The 26878-nt window shown below is 40.4% G+C and overlaps 1 long non-coding RNA gene across 2 annotated transcripts in view; it reads right to left on the bottom strand.

Annotated features, from left to right (window-relative positions):
* LOC143640505 (uncharacterized) overlaps positions 1-26713 on the bottom strand; it is a 162135-nt gene extending 135422 nt beyond the window's left edge. The window contains exons 1-3 of one of the 2 annotated variants that reach the window (XR_013154959.1): positions 26649-26713; positions 26339-26503; positions 21233-21284 (exon numbers count right to left, since the gene is read on the bottom strand). This is a non-coding gene — a long non-coding RNA (uncharacterized LOC143640505). Of the gene's footprint in view, positions 1-21232; positions 21285-26338; positions 26504-26648 lie in introns of those variants that run through there. The other variant, XR_013154958.1, reaches the window with a different exon arrangement.
* Positions 26714-26878: the final 165 nt, after the last annotated feature.

The raw sequence follows: 26878 nt of genomic DNA, 5'->3' as shown, positions 1-26878 counted from the left end.
TGGAATCAAATCCACAAGGAGGTGATTTAAATCCCATTGTTCTTTTATTTCACATGTTAGAGTTAGGGATATAAGAGAACTTGGAGGGACTGGAGCAACCAAAAGCTTATTAGGACCCAGGCAGAGAAGCTGTTAGAACAGGATAGATGACTGAGCACTCCAGCGAGGATCTGTACCATTGTGAACTTATCTAATCTCATCTGTTTTCAACCTCCATCACAGTTAAAAAGTGAATTGGCATCCTAAATTGAGTTTCTTGTTTGTGTTGTCCAATAATCTCTATCTTAAATTCCTAATCCCCTCTTTCCCATAATTTTAACTTTTGATTTGGAAATATGGGTTATGTAACATGCCAGTCTGCACAAGGGTATAATTTCATCAGAAAAAGGGACCCAATGAAACATAAATTCTAACAAAACTGGAAATGACTTTTCTAAGAAAAGAGAAGATATTTTTGTTTTAAGCATTTGAAGCTAGTTTTAAATAGACTTTGCATGCAATGTTGCTGGTTCTTCTGGGGCTGTTGATTTCCTGTTGAATCTTACCCAACAAATGCACAATGATGGAAAAGGAATGACCATCTTCAAAGAGCCCAGAGAATGCCAGAGGTTTTATGGATATTAATGCTTGCAGTGTTATAAACTTAGATAATATTGTCCCATTTTATAGGGCAGAGAACTGAGGCTCCAAAAATAACTTGACTATGGCCAAATATATTATACCAAAAATACTAAACAGAATCATATATGAAAGCCAATCAGATTCTGTTGAAGGAGAGTCCTTGGAAACCAAAACTGTTCACTACCACAACATCCACCCTACTACTGGAACATCTGCTGGACAGAGAGCTCACTACCCCACATTCAAGATCATTACAGCCGGGCACGGTGGCGCAAGCCTGTAATTCCAGTGCTCAGGAGGTTGAGGCAGGAGAATCCGAGTTCAAAGCCCACCTCAGCAAAAGCGAGGTGATAAGCAACTCAGTGAGACCCTGTCTCTAAATAAAATACAAAGTAGGACTGGGGATGTAGCTCAGTGGTAGACTGCCCTTGAGTTCAATTCCTGGTACCAAAAAAAAAATCATTCTATTCACTGTAGAACTGTCCTCCTGCAGTTCCTGTTGCTACTGAGCACTAGTTCTGACCCTAGGGCAAACGCTGACCCTTCCTCTCTTCCCCTGCCCCCACATAGGAGGCTTATAGGCTTACTGCCTTATTCTATTCTACCACCACACCCAAAAAGAAGCTTTGGTAAGAACAGGATATTGGCAGCAGAACCTGAGAACTCTCCCTTTTAAATAGAACCTCTCCATCCATCCCTGACACTTTGCTAACCCAGGAAAATGTGAGACTGGGCCGTGGTTTGGCTGGGAAGGAGAACCGGGCGCTGCAGACAAACCTAGGGCGCGCCGCCTCCTTTCCACCAGCGTCCAAAATCCCAGGCCCGCGCCCACATCTCTGCTGTTTCCCAACCCTTCCTCTCAGGCTCCAGTCCGCGGCAGGCTCCGAGGGCTGCGGCGGCTGCGGCGGCGGCGGCTCCGGGCTCCAGACTGTCTTGCCCGCAACCCGCGTCCCAGCCTCCCTCCCTCCTCCCACCCTCGGTGAGGGCCAGGATAGCGAGCAAGCGTCTCCAGGAGCCCTCGGCAGCCACGGAGCTACCCGGTCCTGTGAGCGCAGAGGGGCCACAGAGCTGGCGAGGCGCCGCCGCGGTCCCTAAGGCGCTTTTCCGTAGAGCGGATCACGCCGCCTTACCGTGGCTGCAGGCTGCCACCGCCGGGGAAGCGGGGAGGAGGGCGGCAGGGAGGCAAGGCGCCGCACTGGTGGCTCCTCTACCTCTCGGCGGCGCGGCTCCTCAGCTCCGCGAGCCGGAGCGGGGCGCCCAGGAAGGACAGGTTCCGGCTCTGCGCTCAGCTCCAGCGAGACCAACAATAGCTCCCGCGGGGAGCGAAGCCCCAGCGAGCCTCCAGCCGCGCGCACACGCCTGGCTCCCGCTCCCGGCCGCTCCCGGCCGGCGTCCCTGCCAGCACTGCTGCCCCACATGAAACAGCTGCAATCCCGAGGCTTCTGGGGGGTTGGGGCGGGTGTGTGCGTGTGTGTGTGCGTGTGTGTGTGTGTGAGTGAGTGTGTGTGTTTAATAGCTTCCCTCCTCTTCTTCCCCTCCCTGCCTGCTCGCCTGCCTGCCTCCGTTCCCGACCCTCGCTCTCTTACACACAGAGAGGGCGAGCGACACACACACACACACACACACACACACACGCACACGCACATGTAGGTTACATGAATGGGAGGCGGGAGCCAATCCTAGGAGGCCCGGCGAGCCACCGCGCACAGGCATTTGGAGCAGGGCTGCACCACAGCGCCGGGGGGCGCCACGCAGGCTATGAGCATCTTTCACCAGTCCACTCGTCTGCCTCGCCACTCACCCCAGTCTCTCTGTTGTCTCCAATATATTTCCCTCTCCTTTCCGTGCTCTCCACTTTCTCCATTTCTCTTCACTCCTTTTAATCTCATTTTCTTTCTCGAATTCTCCGAGCTCTCTCAGCTCGGTATCTTTCTTTGTGTCCTCTTTTACCTTCCTTTCTTTCTTCCTAGCCCCCCTTCTAAAACTTTCTCCTCCCTTGTCCAGCCCTTTCTCTGTTTCTTCTCCTCTTGACTTTGGTTCTTTTCCCTCTCTTTTACTTCCTTCTCTTTTTCCTTGTCTCTTGGTAGTGTTGTCTGGTCTCCTCGGTTCCCCAAGTCTGTTTGGGGCCCTTAGCCTCTTCCTTGCCTACCCTCTGGATGTTAATCCACACCCCCAACACTTTTCCAGGGATGGATTCTCAGTTGCTACTGCAGCATTGTCAGTTGTTATTAAGAGCTGAGAACTTGAGTTCCTTCTTCAGGCATGTAAGATGCCCAAGAAAGGCCCTTTTTCCTGGGACAACTTCCCCCCAAGCCACGGTAATAACTACAGAAGTGTGATAACAATCACTGAAAAAAAATAGCAGTGAATGTGGTCCAAGTGATTTCTTGGTCCAAATGCATGTCTGTATGATGATCACCAGCACATCACCAAGGGAAGGACATTTTTATATGATGAAATAGGCAACTTGGTGTAGTGGCAACTTAAAAAGGTTTTAGAGGGAGTCCAGAAGAATTCCCAGCCCAAGCTTACTGTATGCTCACTGTAGGACTCAGTGCAAGCCATTTTACATCACCCAGCCTTAATTTTCTGAACTGTAAATCAGATTATACTTATCCCACTAGTATGCTGAGGATTAAAAGATAAAATTATAAAAAGAAAACACTGGACATATAGGAGATGTTCAATTAATAAGCACCTACATCTAGCTGGTCACAGATTACAAACTTGAGGTATTGGATAACCCTTTATTATCTCCTAATTGAAATAGAAAGGCGGAGATGGGGATAGGAATGTGTAAGAGGTTTCCTCAAACCCTGTTAAATCTTTACAATAAGTTAACACCAGTAACAAAGCCTCTGAAACTAAAATGTCAAGTCTCTGCCTTTGGACAGTATTTACCAACTCTGTGTCCTTACTATATACATCAAAGCTGGGGACCATCTCTGATTAGCAGTCAGATTCAGTTCTTCAACAAATATTTGTTGACTACCTACTCCGTGGTAGGTATGTGATGAGTTCTGGACATTTTAGGAGTGAGGAAAATGAATCCTGCCTTCTGCATTCACAGTGTGCTGGACTTGTCTCATGAATATATCAAGAGAAAAAGAGACACAGAGAAGTGCCATTTGTTCAGTGGGCAAAATCTTAAAAAATGTGAGGTCCCTGGCAGGGAATATAATAAAGAAATCCTTAAGAGAAAATTTTAGAAACAACTTTTAGGCTATGCACTTCCTTTGACTTATGAGAAAACTAACACCCACAGGCTAATGTAGTGGGTGAGAGCATGATGAGAAACAAAATATTTACACAGTATTGAACTACCTCCTCACAAGATACTGTCCAATTCAAAGGGGAAAATAGTAGCTTCAGAGCAGAGAAATCTGGCAGATTCCACCCTAATGAAGAGATTAAAATCAGGACCATCAGGAATGTGACAAATAGATATTATGATGCACTGAGAAGGACATAATGTCACTTCTGTGGCATCTAATCATCAAGACATATCAGGCCTGAAGAGGACTATTCCACAAAATAATTAATAAATGCTACTTAAGAATATGCAAATTTTGAAAGACCATTCCAGAGCAGTTCAAGGGTTAACAGTTTAATTGTGTGACAATAAATGAAACTCATGATCCTACATTGGATCATTAATGGGAAAATTGGCAAAATTTAAATAAGGTCTGTAGATGAGACAATAGTATATATCTATGATAACTTCCAGGCTTTGATGGCCATGTAGGGGGACTATCCTTGTTTTTAGGAAATGTGGAACTAAAGTTTTAAGACGTACAGGTGGGAAAAGCTACAACAGCAATCCTTGCCTTCAAAGACAGACATGAGTATGCTGGGTTCCTGCCTAAGGAATAGGTAGAGTGTAAGCACAGCAGTGTGCTTAGCCTAACCTTTGGTGGTAAGGAAAGACTTCCTATAGGAGGCGGCATTCAAACTGAGATTCAAAGGCAAGGAAGTTAGCTAGACCATGAAAGGAGAGAGATTGCTTTCTCAGTAGAGGTAAGAAAGAGTATGCAAATAATATGGACAAAAGCATAAGACTGGCATAGCAGCAGAGTCAGGCATGTAAGGAAGTGTGTGGGTAGAGTTAAAAGTAGTAGGTAGGGTTGACTATTGAAGAGCCTGGAGGAGGCCAAGGATCCAAACACTTTGAAAGCTCAGTTACTGGGGTTGGAGTGGGGTAGAGAGCTGTTGAAGACTTTATGTCAAGAAGAGATGTGATCTTGAGCATATTTGAAAAAGATGAGAAATAGATGATTTGGCAGCAGTGTGGAGAAATGGATTAATGATGGTAGCTTGGGAAGACCAGAGACAGGAACCAGTTAAGTCAGTTAGGTAAACCAAGGTAGTTGCCATGAAAATGGATAAGAGAGGTGATAGTGGGCAGATTTTGGTAGCTGATTAGATAGGAGTAGGCAAGGAAAGTCCAAAGTAACATGCATTTCTCAAGCTTTGGTGTCTTGGTGGAGGGTGGCACTCACTACTTATTACATTATCAAGAGAATTCAGGAGGAAGTCAAAGTTTTAGAAGAGAGACTAAAGTTGATTGTTACTATGTTGTAATCTCACCCTATAGCTGACTTGAGAATCTTCTGTATGGCTACTCTGTCCCACAGGAAATAATTGTAAAATTCAACCTGAGACCTGCCAAACAGCCAGCTAGATCTATGTATTACCCAAAAAAGTAAGAGATTAGATCTATTAGTATATAATTTATGAGAATGATAACAGAATTGAAATAGCCTAAGATTAAGTAAATTGGGGAACAGCCTTTGTTGGAATGTTATACAGCCACTACAAAGTATGTCTTTGCCTAGTTATTCATGCCATATAAAATACCAATGTTATCATGTAAAATTTAAAATATAGAATCCAAAATTTTTAATTACATAAAAATCCTCTTGTAGAAAGATCTGAAAAAGCAAAATCCAAAATGCCAAATATTAATAATGGTTGCCTCTAGGCGATGGGATTGTAATATGAATTTTCTTCTCTCTCTCTCTCTCTCTCTCTCTCTCTCTCTCTCTCTCTCTCCTATTTTTAACTTTTTCATGATTCACATTCATGACTTTTGTAATAAAAATGAAGAACTGTCATTAAAAATAAAGACAGAGCTCTGACCTTCACCTTCCACTTGATCCCCTTTCAGTGTACCATTCCCACTCCCCCTGGAGAGTAACTGCCTTTGAAGGTTTTTTTGAGTTAAATACAAAGGTATTTAACAAATCATGGGAAATGATCATCTGGGCTAGAGAGGGGGAAAGGGCGTTTTGAAGGCAGAAATGTTATTAGAGCTATTGAAACTGTATATATTAAAGATGTTTGTGTTGCCCTTATTGATTCTGTAATATGTTACAAAGAAAAGAAAACATAGAGTGGGGCCAAGAAAATGTGAGCCTTTAAAGGGCAAATTTTAATTAGGAAACATATTTATTTGCAAAAAAAAAAAAACACCACTTCTCTTCGGAGTCCAGCAGTTACAACAAAATTGTTTCAGGAAGGAAGTATTTCAAGCAAGGAGACACAGAGGGGCAAGGGGCAATGCTTCCTGCCTGCTGTCTGATACTACATCAAATACACAAGCTTGTTACAGAGGATTTAGACACCCACTGATAAGCGCCATCAAACTTTCACAATGAGAGGGTGAGAAAAGTACCGCCAGAGGATGTACTTAGTCTTTGGAAAGGTTGCTGTAAATAGCTCCCTGGTAAGGTTTCCTCTGCATCGTGATTTTTCATCTCATCGAATGGTTTGCCATGTGGATAGGCTCCCCAACCCAAGTAATCATAGCAATGTATACAAGCAGAGCCCATTCACCTTCCCACAGGGCTTCTGCATCTCTTGACTCCCTCAGTCCTTCACTCACCCTGACAGGGATCCTGTGAATTCTAGTTTGCAAGGGAGTAGGGGGACCCAGGACGATCCAAGGGGCTGAATAGGGGCTACAACTAAGCAAAGAACAGGAGACAATTCTAGGAGAGACTTTCGTGTGGCCCTGGATCCTCCACAGCATGTCTGTTACTCATGAACTCCAGTGATAAATGGGGAGAGAGGTGAGCAAACTGAGGCCTGTGGCTCTGGCTCAGCAGGATGGGAATTGAAACTCAGCTCTCTAGAACTCCCAGGCCACTAGCCTTTCCCAGAGCAACACCATTTTTAAAAACCAGGAGGAAAAGTGGTGATTTTTTTCTTGGGCAGGCTGATTAAGTCTAACCTGTAAGCTGTCTCTCTGTGAGGTTTGTCTAACCTCTGAGCTATCTTTCTGTCTTCTGGGAACTCCACTGATTAGATTCACCATAAAATTTCTCTGTTAGAGAAATAGTTGCATCTTCTCCTTCACCCTACCCCTCACTCCTAATGTGCAGCAAAGTGTCTGTTTTATAGGTTTTTAGTAAATATTCTTTTACTGAAAGAAGAAACAAATACTAATAACAATAACTATCATATATTGAGCACTGCATGGAAGACCAAGCAAAGGGCATTATGTCATTTAAATCACAGCATACAATTAAAGGTGGTAGCTAATTATTGTACCTATTCCATGAGTGAAGAAACTGAGACTTAGAGAAGTTCAGCAAATTATTGAAGGTTAAATATTTAGTAGGTGCCAAAGCTAGTTCCATCATGGATTGCTCCTTGTGTTGGATGGACAGATGAATTAATGATGAGCTGAGTGAGGTGAGCTTTTCATGAATGGTCTGTTTAGTCTTGTCTGGAGTAGGCCATTACATTATTGAGCGCTATTTCCTTCATTGCATGTTTCATAGGCTGCAATTACTTGTTTATGCATTTATTTGTTTTTTATCTTCTTCCCAACTGCCATATAAGATGTAAATTCCATGAATGGAGGTACCAAGTATATCTTGGTCACTGTTGTGACCCCCAGAACCCAGAACAGTGCCTGACATAAAGTAGGTGTTCAATAAATATTTGTGAAACGAAAAACGAATGCAGCTCCCATTGTTCCTATGCAGTGGAGAGCCTGTGAACCCACATGCATAGGTACTTGTGAAGCTGGGTGTTTTCTCTGAACTCACTCCATCTCCATGCCAACCATATATTATCTGCCCTGCAGGGATGTGGTCCAGGCAGTAGCGCTGAGATTCCAATGAGCACGTAATGGCTCTGATGTCAGATTTGTCCCTCCACTGACATTTGCTCCCAGATAGCATGGGCAAACACTGATCAGAAAATAGCAGCATCTGTTCTGGTCAAAGGTGATGAGCTGGCAAAATTCTGTGGTGAAGCATCCTCTCTGAGTAGGTTAGCCCCTGCTTTCACAATGCAGAAGTACCACATGATACTGCTTGAATTCTGTTTTCCTTCTGTGGGCTGCTGGTAATGAATGGTCTCCTCAGAAGTTCTCCTAACACTTTTCTCTGGCATGGGCCATGTCGTGTGAAACTCTTCAAAGAGGATGCATCTCAACTGAGGCCTCCATTCCCACCAATTTCCATCCTTGCTCTTATCATTATTTGCCTAACAGGCTTCCTTGCCATACCTGTGGATGCACCTTTTTCAGACATGGCAGATTAGGTAGCAGGTGTTGGTCTTTTGCAAAGCTAAATAAATTCCTTTCCTAGGCTTGGGAGTGTGCAGCATTTATTAGAACCGCATATCGGTACAGAGGACCAGGGTTGAGATGATCAAGAATGAAACAAGAGCAAACTAAAAGCTACAACAAGGGCCTCTGCTAAACTTTCAAACCCTCTGTGGGGTGATTCTAACGAAGTTATATGAAGCATGTGTCAGACAAATGCTTTACAAATATTCATGCATTTAATCCTTACAGTAGTCCTGTTCAATTAATTCTACTACCCCCAAATCAAATTGTAATACAACATTTTCATGTCTTATCAGTTTATAAGACTACAGAAGTACACACTGTTCAGTTAGGCACAGTACTTTTATTATGTACAATGTATGTTGGAAATGGATATATATATATATATATATGTATATATATATATATATATATATATATATATATATATATATATATAAAACCATTTTTGTGGATATACATACATATATTCACACTCTTTGTTTATAGTTACATACTATATCATTATTTGGATGTGCTATAAGATAACTGTGAATTTAATCATAGGGTTTACAGTGATTATGATAAGATTTATATTATCAAAAAATCTCAGGTAAACAACTTAAGACAAAACACATAGTAGCTGCTTAAAAATGTTAAGTATGCAAATTAGATTATCACTCTCATGTCTGTTGATTGTTTTTATTTTTGATTTTCTTTTGGGGCTAAGGATTGAATAGAGGGATAGTTTACCACAGGCTACATCTCCAGTTATTTACCACAGGCTATATCTCCAGTCAAATATATATATATGTTTGTTGTTGTTGTTGTTAATTGTTTGTTTTGTTTTGTTTTGAGACAGAGTCTCACTAAGTTGCTGAGGCTGTCCTGAAACTTGTAACCTTCTGGCCTTAGCCTCATGAGTCACTGGGATTATAGGTGTGTACCACTGCACCTGGCAAGTCTGTTGATTCTTAAACAAAACAATGCATGGGAAGTTTCAAATCAGTTGGCAAAAGGTGTACATTTCAATTCTGTACTGAAGCAATTGACAAACCATGCATGTGGCAGGAAGGGAAAATTAGATCCCTGTCCTTTCATAGTATCTCTTTAAAATTTTTTTTTACACTTAATTAAAAAAACCCAAATATGAAAATTCTATGAGTCATAGGTGACAATTTTTATGATTTTGGAGGTGAAGAAACCCTTTTAGTGTGTGACATAGAAAGGAAGCAATCATAAAGAAAAACATCAATAGATTTGACTATGTCAAAATTTTAAATGTTTGTAAATTTAAAAATCTAAAACAAAAATCAAAAGAACAACAAAATGTCTATGAAGTATTTGATGCGTAAATGAAAAAGTTGCTATCGTCCTTAATATATAATGAGGTTACAGTATAAGAAAAACATATCTCAAAAGAAAAGTGGGCGAAGGACAAAAACCTAATTTACCAAAAAAGTACAAATCTCAATGTAAGTATTTCATATGCTAATAACTCCAAGAAATGCAAGATACAATACTGAGTTTTTGTTTCTTTTTTGCTTATCAAATGAGAAAACAAGAGAGAATACAACACACCCAGAAAACAGTTATTTTTCTTATATTCCTCATATGTGTATATATTAATACAACCTTTCTTGAAGAGAATTTAGCAGTTTTTATCAAATACTTCCATTGTGTGTATCTTTCTACATTTAATTGAGTTAACCAAAGAAAATAATCATGGATCTCAAAGAATTATATAAAGGGGTTTCATCTGTGTTTGTAGCAATAGAAGCAAATTGGAAACAATCTAAATATCAACCAATTAGCATATGATCAAATGTATTATGGCACACAATAGAATGATGGATCTTTATACAGTCATCATAGATCAAGGTGCACAAAAATACTTCATGAATCGGGAAAGTAGCCACCTTATCTATATTAGTAGGAACTTATCATAGATATATAGCAAAGGTATGTGAGGTAAGGTTAGCAATAAAAATATCTTAATAATGAAATTAAAGATAATTTTTAGTTTTCATTTCTTTCTTGTTTTTAGTATTTGCCAAATATCCATAATGAGTCAATTTTATTTTAGGTTTAAGAAAAAAATTGCTAAAATAAAAAATAAACCAGATGGTATAAATTACAATATATTAAACTATCTACCATTCTTATGCGTGGGTAGAATAATGATAACATTATTTACATCTGTTGAGTGCTTTACAATTGACAAAGCATTTACTATCTTCCATGATCATCACAACAGCTCTGTGAGATAGACAGGATAGGACTATTGCTTTACAGATAAGAAAATCGAGGGTTGAAGGATCACAGATGATGGAACCAAGAATAGAAGTCAGGGTTCTTATATTTCTGGTCAGTGTTCCCTCCTGGTCTTAATACCAATCTCTAGGTGATTGTCACTTCCTTATGATTTTACAGGAGGATATGACCTAAGGTAGAGTGCCTGTATGTTCTCAGGCCCCTTTCTTTAGCACAGGACTTGGAAGCCCATATAAATGCCTCATTTCATTTTCAACTTAATTTTTATTTTTACCAAAGTGGTTCATGAACATAATTTTGAAAGTCAAATATTCTACAAGGATTTTAATGCCAAACAGTCCTCTGCCCTATAATTTCGCCAGTCAACTCCACCTAATATTCCCTCTCCCCAAATTCCAACTAGTTGAGTCATTTCTCCTGATTTTTATTTCCATGTTTCTTAATAATATACTTCTATGGTAGTTTCTCTATTTTTAATTTTTAGGGATTATACTAATATATTTCCTATAATTGTAGATAATAATTTAATTGCATTCCTCTATGTAGCCATTTCCCTTTTCTCTGTCCTTTCAATGTACTTACATCATAATTATGGTTAAATTTTAATATTTCCATTGTCATGATTGCATAAAATGTTTTTTTCAACTGAGCCATGTAGTATACTATGATGTAATTTCTTGTACTAAATTTTGTTTTCTCTCCAGTTAATAACTGGCGATTTTGTGTTGTTTTGTTTTATGGTTGTTTGGCAGTTTACATACTGATTGTTCTTTTATCCCTAAACTCTACCAAGTTATAAATTTCTCAATACATTTCAATCCATCCAATAATCTGTCAGTTTCCTTTCTTTCCTTTCCTTGCTTATTTTCCTTTCCTGTCTCACAGGAATTTCATTTCCCTTTGTCTACACCATTCAAATATGGACAAGTTGCATTCTAAGCCTGTGGCAGAACTCCTGGGGGACTACCTTTCAACATCTTCCTAAGAATTCCATTGTCTCTCTCTCTTGTGTTTATGTCTTTTGTTTGTAGGATTCTACCCACTCCTCTCTTTCTTTGTTTACTCTTCAGAGAAGAAGTGTCTTTTTTTTTCTTTTTTTTAAATTAATTTTTATTGTAGGTTGTTCAAAACATTACATAGTTCTTGATATATCATATTTCACACTTCGATTCAAGTGGGATATGAACTCCCATTTTTACCCCGTATACAGATTGCAGAATCACATCAGTTGCACATCCATTGATTTACATATTGCCATACTAGTGTCTGTTGTATTCTGCTGCCTTTCCTATCCTCTACTATCCCCCCTCCCCCCCTCCCCTCCCCTCTTCTCTCTCTACCCCCTCTACTGTAATTCATTTCTCCCCCTTATATTTTTCCCCTTTCCCCTCACTTCCTCTTGTATGTAATTTTGTATACTCCTGAGGGTCTCCTTCCATTTCCATGCAATTTCCCTCTCTCTCCCTTTCCCTCCCACCTCTCATCCCTGTTTAATGTTAATCTTCTTCTCATGCTCTTCGTCCCTACTCTGTTCTTAGTTACTCTCCTTATATGAAAGAAGACATTTGGCATTTGTTTTTAAGGGATTGGCTAGCTTCACTTAGCATAATCTGCTCTAATGCCATCCATTTCCCTCCAAATTATATGATTTTGTCATTTTTTAATGCAGAGTAATACTCCATTGTGTATAAATGCCACATTTGAGTAAGTGTTAGAGAAGAAGCAGGAGCCAGAGTGCATCTAGCCCCTGGGTATAACAGAAATTCACGATCATCTTCAAGGCTAGCACTGTAAGAGTTACTCAGCCACTGCCACGGTACTGAGCTGGTACTGGTCCAGGGACCACACTTGAATAGCAAGGCCTCAGACCATGGTCTCTCTCGGGGGCCATGTTTTTATTGGTCTAGTTTTCCAAGTGTACAAATGAAACCATCTGATATACTTATCTTGCTGTCTTTCTTTCTATGTGCATGACTAGAACATCAGACACTCCCCACCCGCTGCCTTTATTTTCTTTTTTAATTTGGTACCTGGGATTGAACCCAGGGGTACTCAATCACTGAGCTGCATCCTCAGCCATTTTTAATTTTAATTTTAATTTTTTTGAGATAGGGTCTTGTTTATTTAGGGCCTTGCTAAACTGCTAAGGCTGGCTTTGAACTTGTGCCTTCCAGAATCTGGGATTACGGAGGCATATCATCATTTCCGGCTCAGATTCTTCTTCTTTCACCACCTGCTGTTTTCAGGAGCCCTTGCATGTCTCACAGGTTTACAAGCAGTTTCCTCTACTGCTTTGAGGGCAAGACTCTCACCAATTGTAGCCACTTTGAAGTCAGTCAAGGTAAACCCTCGCTAGTACCACTGCTTCTAGTACCTTCTCTGGACCTGTTGCTCCTAGGGTTCTAACTCTACGTGTTCTGTAGCATGCAAGACCCTCCAAGTGTAGAAAGACACTGAATTCTCTCCCTCTAGCCTTTGTGGGAGCTGTGCTGTGTTTCTTGCCAGCATAAGCAGAAGCCTCTTTCCCATTCAGGGTTACCTGGACCCAGGCAGCCCCGCTTGTGCCCTGGCTCTTGGAGGTTTCAATGTGAAAGCAACCCTGTTAGCTGCTGTCTGTAGCCTTACTGACCTGTGAAAATATAACTTCTATCCTCATGTATACATTTCTCCCTCATTGCCCTCTGAACCAGCTCTCTCAGAATTCACCACCTAGAAAGCAAGTTAACTCAAGCCAACTTTCAACTTGAGTGAAGTGGTGACCGTCTATTAACTCACCAGACATGCGGCTATATGTGACTCTCAGCTTAGCTCAGCTAAGCATAGTAAAAGAGCTCTTGAAGATGTACTTGAAATATTCAGAGTTCATCATGAGCAAGGGAAAATATTAGAATAAGACTGGGGTCTGAAGCTGAAGACCAACCTCTCCCCCCTACATAGCTGCGTGACTTTGGACATTATAGCAACATTCTCGGACTGTTTTCAAAGCCATAAAAATAGGGGGAGGTGAAAGTTCCCAGATCATCTTAAAGTGTATCTCCCAGTCTGTCTGACCTTCTGTCATCTTCTAGCAGTACTTAGTGGTCTAGAAAAGTACATACGATATTTTCCCCTATGTATCAACATTCATTTTACCAATTAAACATCAGAGAAGTACTCAGTAGACAGAGTTCAAATATAAGTTTGAAAGACTTGGATTTTCCTCTTACTAAGCTCTGGGATCCTCGACAAGCCGCTCTTCTTTTCTCATCCTCAATTTTCTCACTGTGAAGGTAAGGAGTTGGGCCAAGTGAACTCATAATAATAGGCAGCATTTCCAAACTATGGCTCTTAGGTTACATTCAGCCTGCCAGATTGTTTTGGCTTAATTCAGAGTACTTAAAAAACTTTCAATTCATTGCCAACATTCAAAAATTAGGAGGTCTTACATAAAAATCTGATTTTTTGGCTTTTCTATTGCAGGGCTACCATAGGCCTGAACTGCACGGATGCTGCTCCCATTTCTTCACTGACACAAAACAGTATGTATTTATGGGATATGGTGTGATATTTCAACACAGATACACAATGCATACTGATCGGATCTGGGTCACTGGCTTATCTATCACCTCAACCATTTACAATTTCTTGCACATGCAAAGAAAAGGAAATCAGTATGTCAAAGAGACATCTACACTCCCATGTTGATTGCTGCACTATTTATACAGAAACACAGGTGTCCTTTTCAAGGGACATGTGCCCTCTCCATTGTCACAGTCCCTCCTAAGTCTACATTACTGATTTACATTGCTTAAGTCCTCTAAGTATTTGAGTTGGAGATCCCTGGGGAGTAGTCACACTAATGAGCTGTATAATAACAGGTGAGTGCTTATACCATCCAAATAATAGAATGGGGGTAATAAATGCTCACATTATTACACAGGACAATACTATTAGCTCGAATTAATATTAATGAGTGAGGGCAGGGGTCCACAGACTTCTGTAAAACAAGGGAAAGTAATGGTGTCAGGCTTTTGCAAGTCTCAGAAGATCACATATTCTTCTTGTATTTATTGTCCTTCTTAAAATCTTGTTCTTAATCTTTCAAAAATATGGAGATTGTTGGTTCTCAGGCTGCACAAAAATGGGCCCCAGGTGGATTTGGCCCATGGGCTGGAGTTTGCCAATCCCCTGAAATAGAATATGTGAAGCACTTACGATAATGCCTGGCATGCAGGGAGTATCGACAAATGCTCGTTCTCGTTATTGCAATTTCAGGCCTCTCACTCTTGTACTCTGGGACATGGATAGACTCACAGTGCCCATCAGAGCTCCCCACTGCCAATTCGATTCTCCTCTGACGATGCAGAGGGGGACAGCATTTTGCCTGTTGAGACACGTCCATCTAAATGGAAAGTCCTGCATGGTATGTAAAGAGCTCCAAAACAGCACGACAAATACAGTGCAACTGTGTCATCACCATGAAATCAAAGCCATTGTTTAAGCCGTTTGCTAAACCACATCCCCATTCCAGTTATTCTGTCTGAAACGTCACCAAACAATCACAGCTGGACAAGGAGTTGGAGGTCCTCTGAAATCTGATTATAGGTTCTCTGTTCTCAGAGATTTCCTCCTTTGTTTTGGGCCCTTTAATTTCCCTTCCCCCTTCTAAACACCTTGGGTTGTATTATTTATTATTTAACTTGAATGCCAGGGATGCAGCTTGAGATGAAAGGCACTTGATGAAATAAAATTGCATTGTTGTATGAGTCTCAAACACTCGGCTTGGCATAATTAAAAAAAGAGAGAGACGATATTGTTTTCTCATTCAAAGAATGTGATGGCTGAATCTAAAGAAATGTCAGTTATTTTCCCTGGCGTCCAAGGAACCTGAAGAGAACATTCATTTAAATAAAAGAACCAAGGAGCACATCAAATGATGGTTGCAATGATACACACACTTTTTTTTTTCTTTTTTAACTTGTTATTCGCCAGCAAATAGAACAAAATCATATAGGGGACGTGAACCAAGTTTCTAAAATACTTTGACCTAGTTTTCTTGATCTGGGCTCACAGTATGTATATCATATTTATGATATACATATAATTTTTTAGTTGGGGGAGTTACCAGGGATTGAACTCAGGGGCTCTCTACCACTGAGCCACATCCCCGGCCCTATTTTATATATTATTTAGAGATAGGATCTCACTGAGTTGCTTAGTGCCTCACTTTTGCTGAGGCTGGCTTTGAAGTTGTAATCCTCCTGCCTCAGCCTCCCAAGCTGCTGGGATTATAGGCATGCACCACTGTGAGCAGCCAAGGATTCACCACTCTTGCATGTATTTATCAAACAATGTTTGAGCACCTACTGTATGGCAAGCCGTATGCCAAGTGCTAGAACTGGAGGAATGGATAAATCAAGAGTTTGAAGTCTAGTAATTTATGACCTAGTGAAGAAGACAGATGTATTAAGCATGTAATTCCAGCAAAGAACTATTTAGTGCTACTGTCGCAAGAACCAATCTTTATTAAGAATTTGTTGCATACTAGGAATAACGGTTTTAAATGGGTTTTTATATGATGAATCCATTTAATCAGCTTAATAGTCCTAAGAGTTGTCTGCTATTATAAATCTCCATTTTATAGATGGGGAAACTGAGGCCAGAAGGTAATTTAATTCCTTATGGCCAGTTAGTAAGCAGAAGAGCCCTGATCCAGTCTTAAGGAATCTGACCTCAGGAACAGAGTCCTGGAATGGCACTCAACAGTCTCTTAACAAAGGGCTTGAGCTACATCTTGGGATCACAGTGCAGAAAAGCCCCTCATTTTACTTCTGGGTTCAGGGAATATGTGAGATGATATGTTTGTTTCAAAGATTCCCTGCTCAGAGAAGTTGGGCAGGATATTTCATGCAGAGAAGGAGCACATGCCCAGAAGATGATATTTGTAACAGACCTAAAAAAGAGCATTTTCAACCTGTTAAACTTGCCTCTTTTCTTTTTAAATAACACTCAGCATTACCATTAGTTGCATATTCAATATTTGTCTTTCCTGTGGTTCTGGAAACTTCAGGAGGGCAGGTGTCTGTCTTGCTGACCACTGTATGCCTAATGCCCAGCTCATTCTTAAGATATAAATTTGAGGCAAATGAACAAATCCAGTCAAGGCAGAACAGTAAGATAAGGATTAAGCTAATATTGGCCATCACAGACAGGGGTTAATGTTCAACTTCATTTTATACCCATATTAGCATTTTAAAATTCTCACTTCACACTGCTCTTTTGTAGACAGGCCCATGGTATTCTTAAAAGACTTTAAAAGCACAGTATTGTCAAAACTCCCATTACTACATGTTTCAGTAACATTGTGTACATATATCTGGAGCAATTACTCTGTGCACAGAATTCTAAGCATAATGCTGTACTTTACCCATGATAGCCATTAATTAGATGAAATGAAATGATATTACTATTGCATGCAGCACATTTTAAAGTGCAAATTCATGTGGGACAAGAAATGAATTCTCTTCTTTTCTCTTGTTTAAAAAAAAATGCCAAAGGCCAGTGCAGACAGCTCTCAAATAGTCAGGCTTTCTTAGGAAAGCTGGCAGGACAATCTTAAGAGAAGAAATGTTTTGGCTTTGCTCGTCATCTCAGCAGAGATGTCTGAGGCTGAGGGTAAGAGGGAAAAGACAGGGTCCATTTGCCAAACACTTTAGTGTCAAACTAGAGGAGGTGTGGTGATCTGATTATTCCCTTTTAAAATGTCTTTGCAAATATCAAAGGAGAAATGCATCTGCCTGGAAGGGTTCTTCAGTCCTTATCAATATTGAAGATGCAGAGACAGGACTTGGTCATTTTTTTTCACCAATGACATCTTTGATTAGGAAATTATTGTAAGTACAATCCAGATGTTTAAGACAGGCATTTGAATTTTCCTTGAAATCATTTCCCAAAGTTTGGCCCAAAGATGTGTTCTTACCTATAGCCTGGCAGAATAATGCATGATTATAATTCTTCCCCATCTGGAGTAAGCAGGGGAGCTTGGAAACTCAGGAGCAGCATCCCTTCTGCCTCCCAAGGGCACTCCCCTCACAAGAAAAGGCAGTAGGCTCTGAGCCTAGTCTAAAAGTGGCCTTTTTCAAGATAACAGCTGAACTTCAGGTTAAATACATTCATGTAGGGGAAAAAGAAGAGAGCTTTGTGTCAGCCTGACATGAATTCCATTCTTGACCCTCCTACTTAGTGGCCATGTGTATTTAGGCAAATCATGAAGCTGGTGTGGAAAAATATTCCCTCTCATCTTTGATTATATTTCCAAATCAGAGTGGAAGAGGAATGTCAGAAACAGCCAGATGTTCCTTCAGAGATATGACAAAACAAGTAATGACTTGTCTAACTCTAAACTGGACAAAAATTTGAAACAACATATTACCTGGCCCTGTTCTGGCTCTAAGAAAATGTAAAACTTGAGAATTGTTCTTCTTTTCTCATTTTTTTTTCATTACACAAAATTTGTGGCATATTTCCAATGTGCCAACCACTAAGCTAATACAAAGGATACTTGGGAAAGCAAATATAGAGGTGGTTCCTTTGGAGTGGTTTGCAGGTTACCAGATTCTCCCATGTAAACTGTCTGTGATGTGAAAATAGACGTCATGGATGATCCTTACTACAGATGACAAAACGGAAGCCAAGGGCCAGAAAAATCTGAGTTTGTCACAAGGAAATGGAGTCAGAAGCCAGTCTCAAACAGTTTGCTCCAAAGTCATTGCTCTTTGCATCGTACCTGTGGTATTTCCATTTTTGTACCAATAGCATCGCCGACAGTCTGTTTGGTGTTAAACAGGTGACAACATCCTTTTTGTTTTTTGTACTGGGGATTGAACTCAGGGACACTCAACCACTGAGCCACATCCCCAGCCCTATTTTGTATTCTATTTAGAGACAGGGTCTCACTGAGTTGCTTAGCACTTCGATTTTGCTGAGGCTGGCTTTGAACTTGCAATCCTCCTGCCTTAGCAACCCGCTCCCAGATGCTGGGATGACAGGCATATGCCACTGTGCCCAGCAACAATGTAATTTTGCTTACGCTATCCCACGTAATTCTGTGATGTAGATATTTTTATTTTCTCAGTATCTCATTAATAATATTGAGGCCCAGACAGATGTAGTGGCCCATCTAAATTCACCGAACTAGTTAAAAACAGAGCAGAAACTGGATTCTAAGATAACAGATTCTGTCTACCATACATGCACTCCCTCTTTAAGTATTTCCAAATTCAGAATGTTTGGGTCCTATTTTGATGATCTTAGATTATTTCCATAACCTATGTAAATTATAATTAAATTTCTGCTAATAGGCCATGTTGTGGCAAAACCTCAACAAACAGTGAGCTGAGACCCGCAGGCTTGGAAAGTTATTTATGGCAAGCTCTGAGGGCTGCTGTTACTCAATATATGTTGCTGCAGCAAAGCATTTACTTGTCTACGCAAGCTGGCTACTCAACTACATTTTTCTTTATTCCCCCTCAGCAAAAATGGGGAAACCAGTTTCCTGCATATGGAAGCATTTCTATACTGCTAGATTTCCTGATGAGGATTAGGTGGGATGGAGGAAGCAGAATTTGCAACTCTTCATCAGAAGAAATAGATATTTCTGAGTGAGGCTGATTGGACCAGGTCTGCATTGCCAAAGATATCTCAAAAAAATTTTTTTTTTGTTTTTATCCCCTTTCTACTGTTTGTAAAAGTAAGTGCTCTCTCAATCTGCTTATTACCTTCAAGGACAGAAAATCTATACTTCTTCTTTTCCTCTCTTTTTCTTATTGTGCTGATCTCTGTGGTGGGTTCACTTTCTACTCTCAGCTCCTAAATGGGCACATACAAGGAGGTGAATGAAGGCTTCCTTAGGTGCTGTGGCCACACAAAGTCTTTCCAGTTATAATCCTAAATGTGTAAGTGCTGTCTGAATAGATGGCACCTTTAAATTTGGCATGCCCAGCATAATGTCATGAGTAAATCTATATATAACACATTATTCTCTTCTCAAAACAAAGGGCTTCTCAAGCTGTCAAGGGCGTGACAGACAATACGGCACATGATTTTAGTGTTCTAAAAAATACCATATTTCTCCTTCAACATTTTCCCCTTGATGTGGTTGGATCATTATATGACTCTGGTCTGCTTCATCAGGTAGAGACCTGTCCAGGGTACAGGAACTCATCTCCTTTGCTGCTTAGAAACACAGGTGAACAGGAAGAAACCTGAAGCATCTGAGTGACTTGGTGGGAGGTAGGGACACTTCTAAACTAGAGGGTTCAATGCACCCCAGGTACTCTGTTGCCTCAAGGTTGTCTGAGAGGGTGTGAATGTGTGGCTCTCCTCTTGGTTCTCAGGGGCCCTCAGAGGCCTGTCCTTTGTTACTCTTAACACCATGGGCCATCAGGGAAATTATCGCTCCTTTTTACAGATGAGAAAACTGAGACTCAGAGAGATACTCAGAAGCTTCTCTCAGGTTACACATGAAGTAAGTGATTTGAATTCAGTTTTAACTCTTCATCAGACTTTTCACCTGCTTGAAGGAGGTGTGGGGGCCTTGAAGGTGCTCTTCCCAGGATTTGGAGGGAGGAGAACTGGTCCCTAAGCTCTCCTCCCTCTCTGACACCCTGCAGGATCCTGGACTTTCATAGCTCTAAAGCCCTAGGCAGTGACTCAAAAGGTCTTTCACTTCTGATTTTTAAATTGTATTTACTGCCTTTAGTGTATGTCATATAAATCAAATTCATAAATAGTTAGGATTATAACACTATTCTTTAAAGCACTTAACAGGAGGTCGGGTGGATTGAATTTTTATTTAAATCTGACATCACTATCTTTTTCCCCAGTTCAGCTGAACTCCTAATAGCAAAGCTGATGTGTTTGGCTCCATTCTCCTCCCTCCCTGCTCCATCCCCACACCCTTTGTTTTCTTCCTCCAGGACTGGAACTGGCACAGTGCTAGTGCCTAATAGCTGCTCAATAAAGAACTGCAGTATTGCTTTGCAGTATTGCTTTTTTTAAAAAAAAATTCATATTTAATTCTCTCTCATACAGAAAGCCACAAAGGTTTTTAAACATTAGTTTAAAAAGCATTAATAATTCATGCCTGCCACAATAAAGTAACTCTTTATAGTGACATATTGAATCAGTATTATCACATGTGCATACTATACTTAGACAATATGCAGATCAATGAAAAACAGGGCCACCTTCTAGGAAGGTTTGAAGAGTTTACAATGTAAAGTCCATTTAATACTGTATCTGAAGCCATGCCTAATTTTCTAGAACACTTCTGGTTCCCATAATTTCAGTTTTTTTTCCTAACAAAGGCAAATGATTACATGTCTAGTGAAATAAAGTTCTACCTTCATACCACAGTTAGTGCTTTTTATAAGTTCATCAATTGAAAGAAAGCAAATCAGGAGCTTTGATTTAGAGAAATTAAGTCTCTGTTGTTTGATGGCACAAGAAATCCTATTGAGTGGACCAGCAAATATACAACCCTCTGCTTTTAGAATCTAGGACCCAAAAGACACTGCAGATCTGTATGGAGGGTATGATAGGTGTGATGCATGATACTATTTACAAGAAGTATGCAAGTTGACTGTTATTAGCCCCATTTTATAGACAAAAAAACCAAGGCTCAGCATCACATGGCTAGGCATTGACAGAACAAAGAGTTAGACTCTGGTCCGTGGAATTCCTCAGCCGATGTTCTTTCTACCACTGCCACGCTGCTGCTTGGGGACCTTGATCTCTTCCTCTGTGCAGAATTCACTGGTGTACAGCACTCCAAGCTAAGAACCATTGCCTCAAAATGACAGAGGAAAATGGAGTTGGTCAGATGTGACCCAAAGCAAAGATCTAATTCAGAATCATTTAGTTTCCTGTCTGCCACCTGAGACCACACTCATATTTCTCCAGTGCAGGGGCCTTGTTGGAGGAAGACCCACAGACCTACTCTCTCAGACTGCCTTTTTATGGCAGCCCTGCTGCCAAACGACTTCCCAGTTACTAACATTTAAAATCACACTTGCTACATGACAGTCGAAACACCCATGCCTATACTCAAAATCTCTCTTGCTGGCTTTTTAGCAGATCTTGGCTTGCTCTTTCCTCCTGTGCTTGCATCTCTGGGACCTTAGGGCACTCTGGAAAGGCAATGCTCCATGTGTCCTAATGATGCAAGAGGTGGAAAGCACCTCCTGATAAAATTCACAGGCCTCATCACTTGATGCAGCTCACCCTGTATTTTTATGTTAATAATAATAAAAAACCCCTCAAAAATGCTAGCTATGAGTATCTGATGTCTGAATGAGGAAGTACTTCTAAGGATCACAATGGGAAGACATGGTGATGAGAGATATCAGCAATCAACTACATAAAATAAATTTCTGCATACCAAAAATTCATTAAAAAATAAAAGGCAAATAGAAGTGACAAAGGTCTGCTATCTTTAATAGAGATGGATCTTTCATGAATTGAAAAAAAAACTTAGAAAAAAATAGATAAAGGTCATGAACAGAAAATTCACACAAACAGCTAATAAACATGAAAAAGAATTTTGTCTCTCTAGTAATCAAAGGAATATAAATTAAAACAATATTAAAGGACTAGTTTTTGTATATCAATATGTCAAAGGTGAAAAAGAAAGATAATTTCCAATGTTTATAAGCATGTGGGAAGTGGTTTTCCTTTTTGCAGTTTGATGGATATTGAATGAGAAGTTTGCTTCTCATTATTGTCCAACTTTGCATTTCTTTGACTATAAAAAGTTTTTTAAATGTTGATATTCTGTGACCCATTAATTCCAATTCTAGCACTTTGTGCTAAGAAAATAATCAAAGATGGGAACATGAATATGATTATTATAGCATTGCTTGCATTTTAAAAATTGGGTTGAGAGGAACCTAAATACTCAGAAAAAAGAAGTAGTTGAATAAGTTACGGTTTGTGCATTACTATACAAGCACAAAAATTTATAAATAATTGTAATGGCATTAAGAATGCTCATGACATACAGACATACATGTGCATGCATACACACATATACTATATAATCTCAGTTGCTTAAAATGTATCCAGTTCACATATATATACAAAAACAGGAAACTCACATGCATTCAACAGGGATTACTTCTAGGTGGAGGAAATATAGTATTATGTTTATCAATTTTCTTCTCTGCAACATTTTCTATAATGAACATGCATTGCCTTTATAATAAAAATTTCCAATGGTGTTATTAAAAAATCAGAAAAGAAAACATGTAGGTGGCCTGTGTTGGAAACACCACCAACAAAGTCTAACACACTGCAGTCGTAAAGTTAGACAATCCAACGGGAGCCTGCCTGATTACTGTCAATACACCATTGAGGCAGAAAACTTAAAATAAAGCTTTTTTTGTTTTGTTTTGTATTGCTTTTTTCTTTTTGGCAGTGCTGTGAATTGATCCCAGGGCCTTGTACATGCTAGGCAAGTGCTCTACCACTAAGGTGGGCATACCCCAAGACCTTATTAAATGTGCATTAATACCTGCTTAAAAATCAGGTACAATGAACGGGAGATATTTGCTACTACAAAGGTAAAGTGCAGTCAGTTACTATTTGACTTGATATAAAAGAACTGGCTGTTCTAAAAAAAGCACCATTACTTAATATAACAATTCTTCTAAAAATATAAAAAACTATTTTTTTTACTTAAAAGTAATATATGTACATCAGTAAATATTGAAAAAGTAGGGGAAATTGATAGAAGAAAGAGAATTATATTTCCACTATGCAAAGACAACTATAATTCAAATTTCATTGCTGTCTACCCTTAAGATTGGTATTTTATTTTTATTGGTTTATATATGCTCTTCTTTTGTCTGCTCATAACTAAGATTATTAAGATCACAGTATATTTTGTTCTCTAATTAGATAATATTTAAATTGACCTGTCACTTCTTCCTTTTTTTTTGGCATTGGAGGAAAAATCATCATCATTTAAAGGAATTGCAATTCAAAGGACCAAACTAACAAGCAAATTCTATTGCTAAGGTTCTAATATAAGGCTGAGGATCCAGGAGTTGGAGGCTCTGAAGGCATTTTATTGTATTCATATCTACACCAATAGAAATGAAAATGAGACCAATCATGTTTTGTATTTTTAAAGGATTTGTGGTTCTCTGTTCAAAGTATCAAATATTTGGCCAGATGACTTTGGGTCTGTAATTACCATTCATCACAATCACAGCCAGCTGAGTCACATCAGCCAAAGAGGGCTCACCCCCAAATGTCAGAGCTCTCTGAAAAGATTGTTACTAGAGCAAGCAGTAAGAGCCGGGGTGTGTTTGCAACACAGTTGAAAGCCTCTAGAAACTTCTAATACTTGAGGAAAATCTAGATGATATTTTTAATTATCTCCACCCATCACTTGAGAAAACAATGAGTAAATGAAAGAAGACAGGCAGAGAAAATCTTTCTTGTGGAAAAAGTGGTACCCAAGTATGGAGCAATGTGAAAATCAAATTGAGGTTTTGCTGTTTCCTTGATCTTTATTTTTTAAAATTATGAATTTCAAATAATAAATGTTAACATCATAACGGATACTGTTTACCCAGTGCGTCAAGTACTGTGTCCCTTGTACATATTACAAACATCAAATTCTTCCACAGTCCTTGGTCTTTATTCAACCTCACAAGCTGATGAAACTGACTCACAATGGGAAAGACAGAATTCAAATTCAGTGCTTTATTTTGCTTTGTCATGGATATCTATTTAAAGCAGAGCCTGAATTATATCTATCATGCCATTACAAAAGGATCATTTTGGTCTGTAAGAAGAAGACGTTGGAATTTATTATTACGTTTCACAACTGTTCCCATAAGTACCAGCAGTAGGACACTTTGTTAAAAGGTGTTTTTTTCTTCACCCCCTTTTGTATGGTAAATAGCTAGCATGGATCCACAGCCCCTGCAGTGAGGGAGAGCTCTGGGTTTCAGTTTGGCACACATGATTGCATTAACGTCACCATAATTCTGTTGAGGGGGGAAAGAACCTACCAATCAAACAAACAAACAGAACCCACTTTCCCACTTTCAAAAGGAAGCACAACAAAGTTATGTGGCCTGCCTAAGCCCCGCAGCCAGCAAGGGAAAAAACTGGTATCCCCTTCAGTCAAGAGCCATCCTCTTCCACTGAACTATTGTCTCCATGAATCAGAGGGATCTCTTCTCACACAACCACAGAATTTAGAGGAGGAGGGCATCTTAAGAAGCTCCTTATAACAACTATCTGGGGCGAAGAACAATGAGCTGAGAGGACAGTGATTTTGCATGGGTCACACAGGGAAGGAATGGCAGAGTAGAATGTCTGCTCCCAATCTGGCATCTTAAAAATATTATCTGGTAAAGAACTGATGGTCACAGGTGGGAGTTTTACTGGTAGCTTCTCAACTATCAGTCTTTGACCTCCTAGGATCAGTCTAGTTTGCGTGTTATCTTCCTCTTCTCTCATTCTTTCACATCAAAGGCCCTCAGCCACAGTGCAATGTCAATCCTCTGGAAGAGGGAGGAGCCCAGCTGTTTCTATGCCTCCTTTCATAACCTTGTCCTAGGCTCAGAGCTAGACAGACCCACAGATAACATTTAGGAACACAGAGCACCCCACTTCTACTGACAGTAAATGGCTCATGAACCCCTGAGCCTCCCATTCTTGCTCACGTTCTAGACAACTCTTGTCTTCTAGCCTGAAAAATGCTTTTATGAACTCTCAATTTCCCCACAGTCTCCCCATCTGCTCAGGGCCTCTGTGCTCAGTCCTTAAGTTGGAACACAAGAAAAGAAAAACCAGGAATTAGTCTAAACTTCAGAACATTCTGTGTAGCATGGTTCTGAGGGTCACTGCTGACGACAGAGGGCTGACAGCCACATGTACAACTTTCTACAGCCACTTGGGCCTTTCCCCAAGTGCAGGAGTGCAGCAATAAACCACAGCTTGACCTTTCTGCTCAGTCCCTTGGCTGTGTTTTGGGATGTCTCGTCTCCCTTAGAGTTTGCTAGAATTGGCTGGAGAACAGTCTTGACTCAAACAACTGAAAAATATACTTAACACTGCATTGATTTTCCATATAATTTTATAAGCACAAACATTCTCTTTCATTTCCTGACAAACAACTATATTCCCCAAAGTGTCCAATAAAAATCAGTAATTTGCACATCACTGTCTTCTCCAGTGGCTACTGGTTAGTCACCAAGGCCAAGGTCTTTCTCCTGCTGCCTCTACCCCTCTTTCCCTACCCCCAAACAAACCAGAAAGTGGAATGGGAAGTTGTTGGGGTGGTGGCTACATAGGCCTTCCTAACACTGTGTTCAATGTCCTTTTTGGAAAAAAGATAATTTTCAAGCAATGCATAATTTCTCAAGCATGGAAAAAAGGAAGCTAGGGGCAAAGAAGAAAACTGCTACAGCAGCCTCGGCACTGCCTCCAACTCTGAGATGCACAGCCTGCACCCGCTACCACCCCTCTGCCTCCCCTCAGGCTCACCCAACCCCTGAGCAACCACAACTCCGCCCCATTCTTTCCTGCAAAGCTAAGATGATTAATTCAATGACTGACAAGTGTCTGAATCCAAGTGGGCACCGGGTCCTCCATGGCAGGTGTTACGGACAGTTGCATCATAAGACAAGCAAAGGCAGGAGTGGAAACTGAAAGTGGGAGGTCCTCCTTGCTAAGATTCTTTTTGCTGTGCCCTCTTCTCCCAGCACTAGGGACATTTCTTGAATCTCCTCCTCACATCCAGGACAGCCTTTCCTCCCAACCAAACTGTCTGAAACATGACCCAGGTAGCAGCACAGAAAGAAAGAGAAAGGTGTAGATTCTCACTCAGAAGCCAGTTCTCCTCCGTCCTGGAGACACACAATCCTCAGGAGATAGGATACTGTGGTTGCCAGGGGGACCCGAAATACCGGTTTGTCACAATCCTGAAGGAATTGGCTCCCAATGCAGAGACGGAAGATGTCAGTCATTCAAAACCTGATGTGGCTCAGCCTGAAGTGGAAAAAGAAGAAGCCAAAAAATAAAAATAAAAAAAAGCATTCCTCAGGAACGGGTAAGCAGAGAAGCATAGTAGTTATGGCCATGCACTCCCCGGCAAGAAACGCTAAAGCCCCATCAGTCCAGACTGAGCCAGGACCTTGTGTGTGGGTCGTGTCAGGAAGTGTGCATTCTTGCTTGGTGTTTAGGTGTTGTTGTGTTTTTTTTTCCTCCCCTTTTCCCTGAGCCCTGGCACTGGGGAGTGTGGAATGGCTCAACCTGTTGTAATCAAACATGTGGGTTGCTGCTTGTTGCAAAGATATTGCAGCAGCCTCTTTATTACAGGAGGCTGTTCTTGGATGCTCAGAATTAATTTCCTTGTCTGTGGCT

Source organism: Callospermophilus lateralis, unplaced genomic scaffold, assembly GCF_048772815.1.
Source record: "Callospermophilus lateralis isolate mCalLat2 unplaced genomic scaffold, mCalLat2.hap1 Scaffold_314, whole genome shotgun sequence".
NCBI lineage: Eukaryota > Metazoa > Chordata > Mammalia > Rodentia > Sciuridae > Callospermophilus > Callospermophilus lateralis.
The sequence above is the reverse complement of the archived record's forward strand: the minus strand, read 5'-3'. Positions and strand labels throughout refer to the sequence as shown.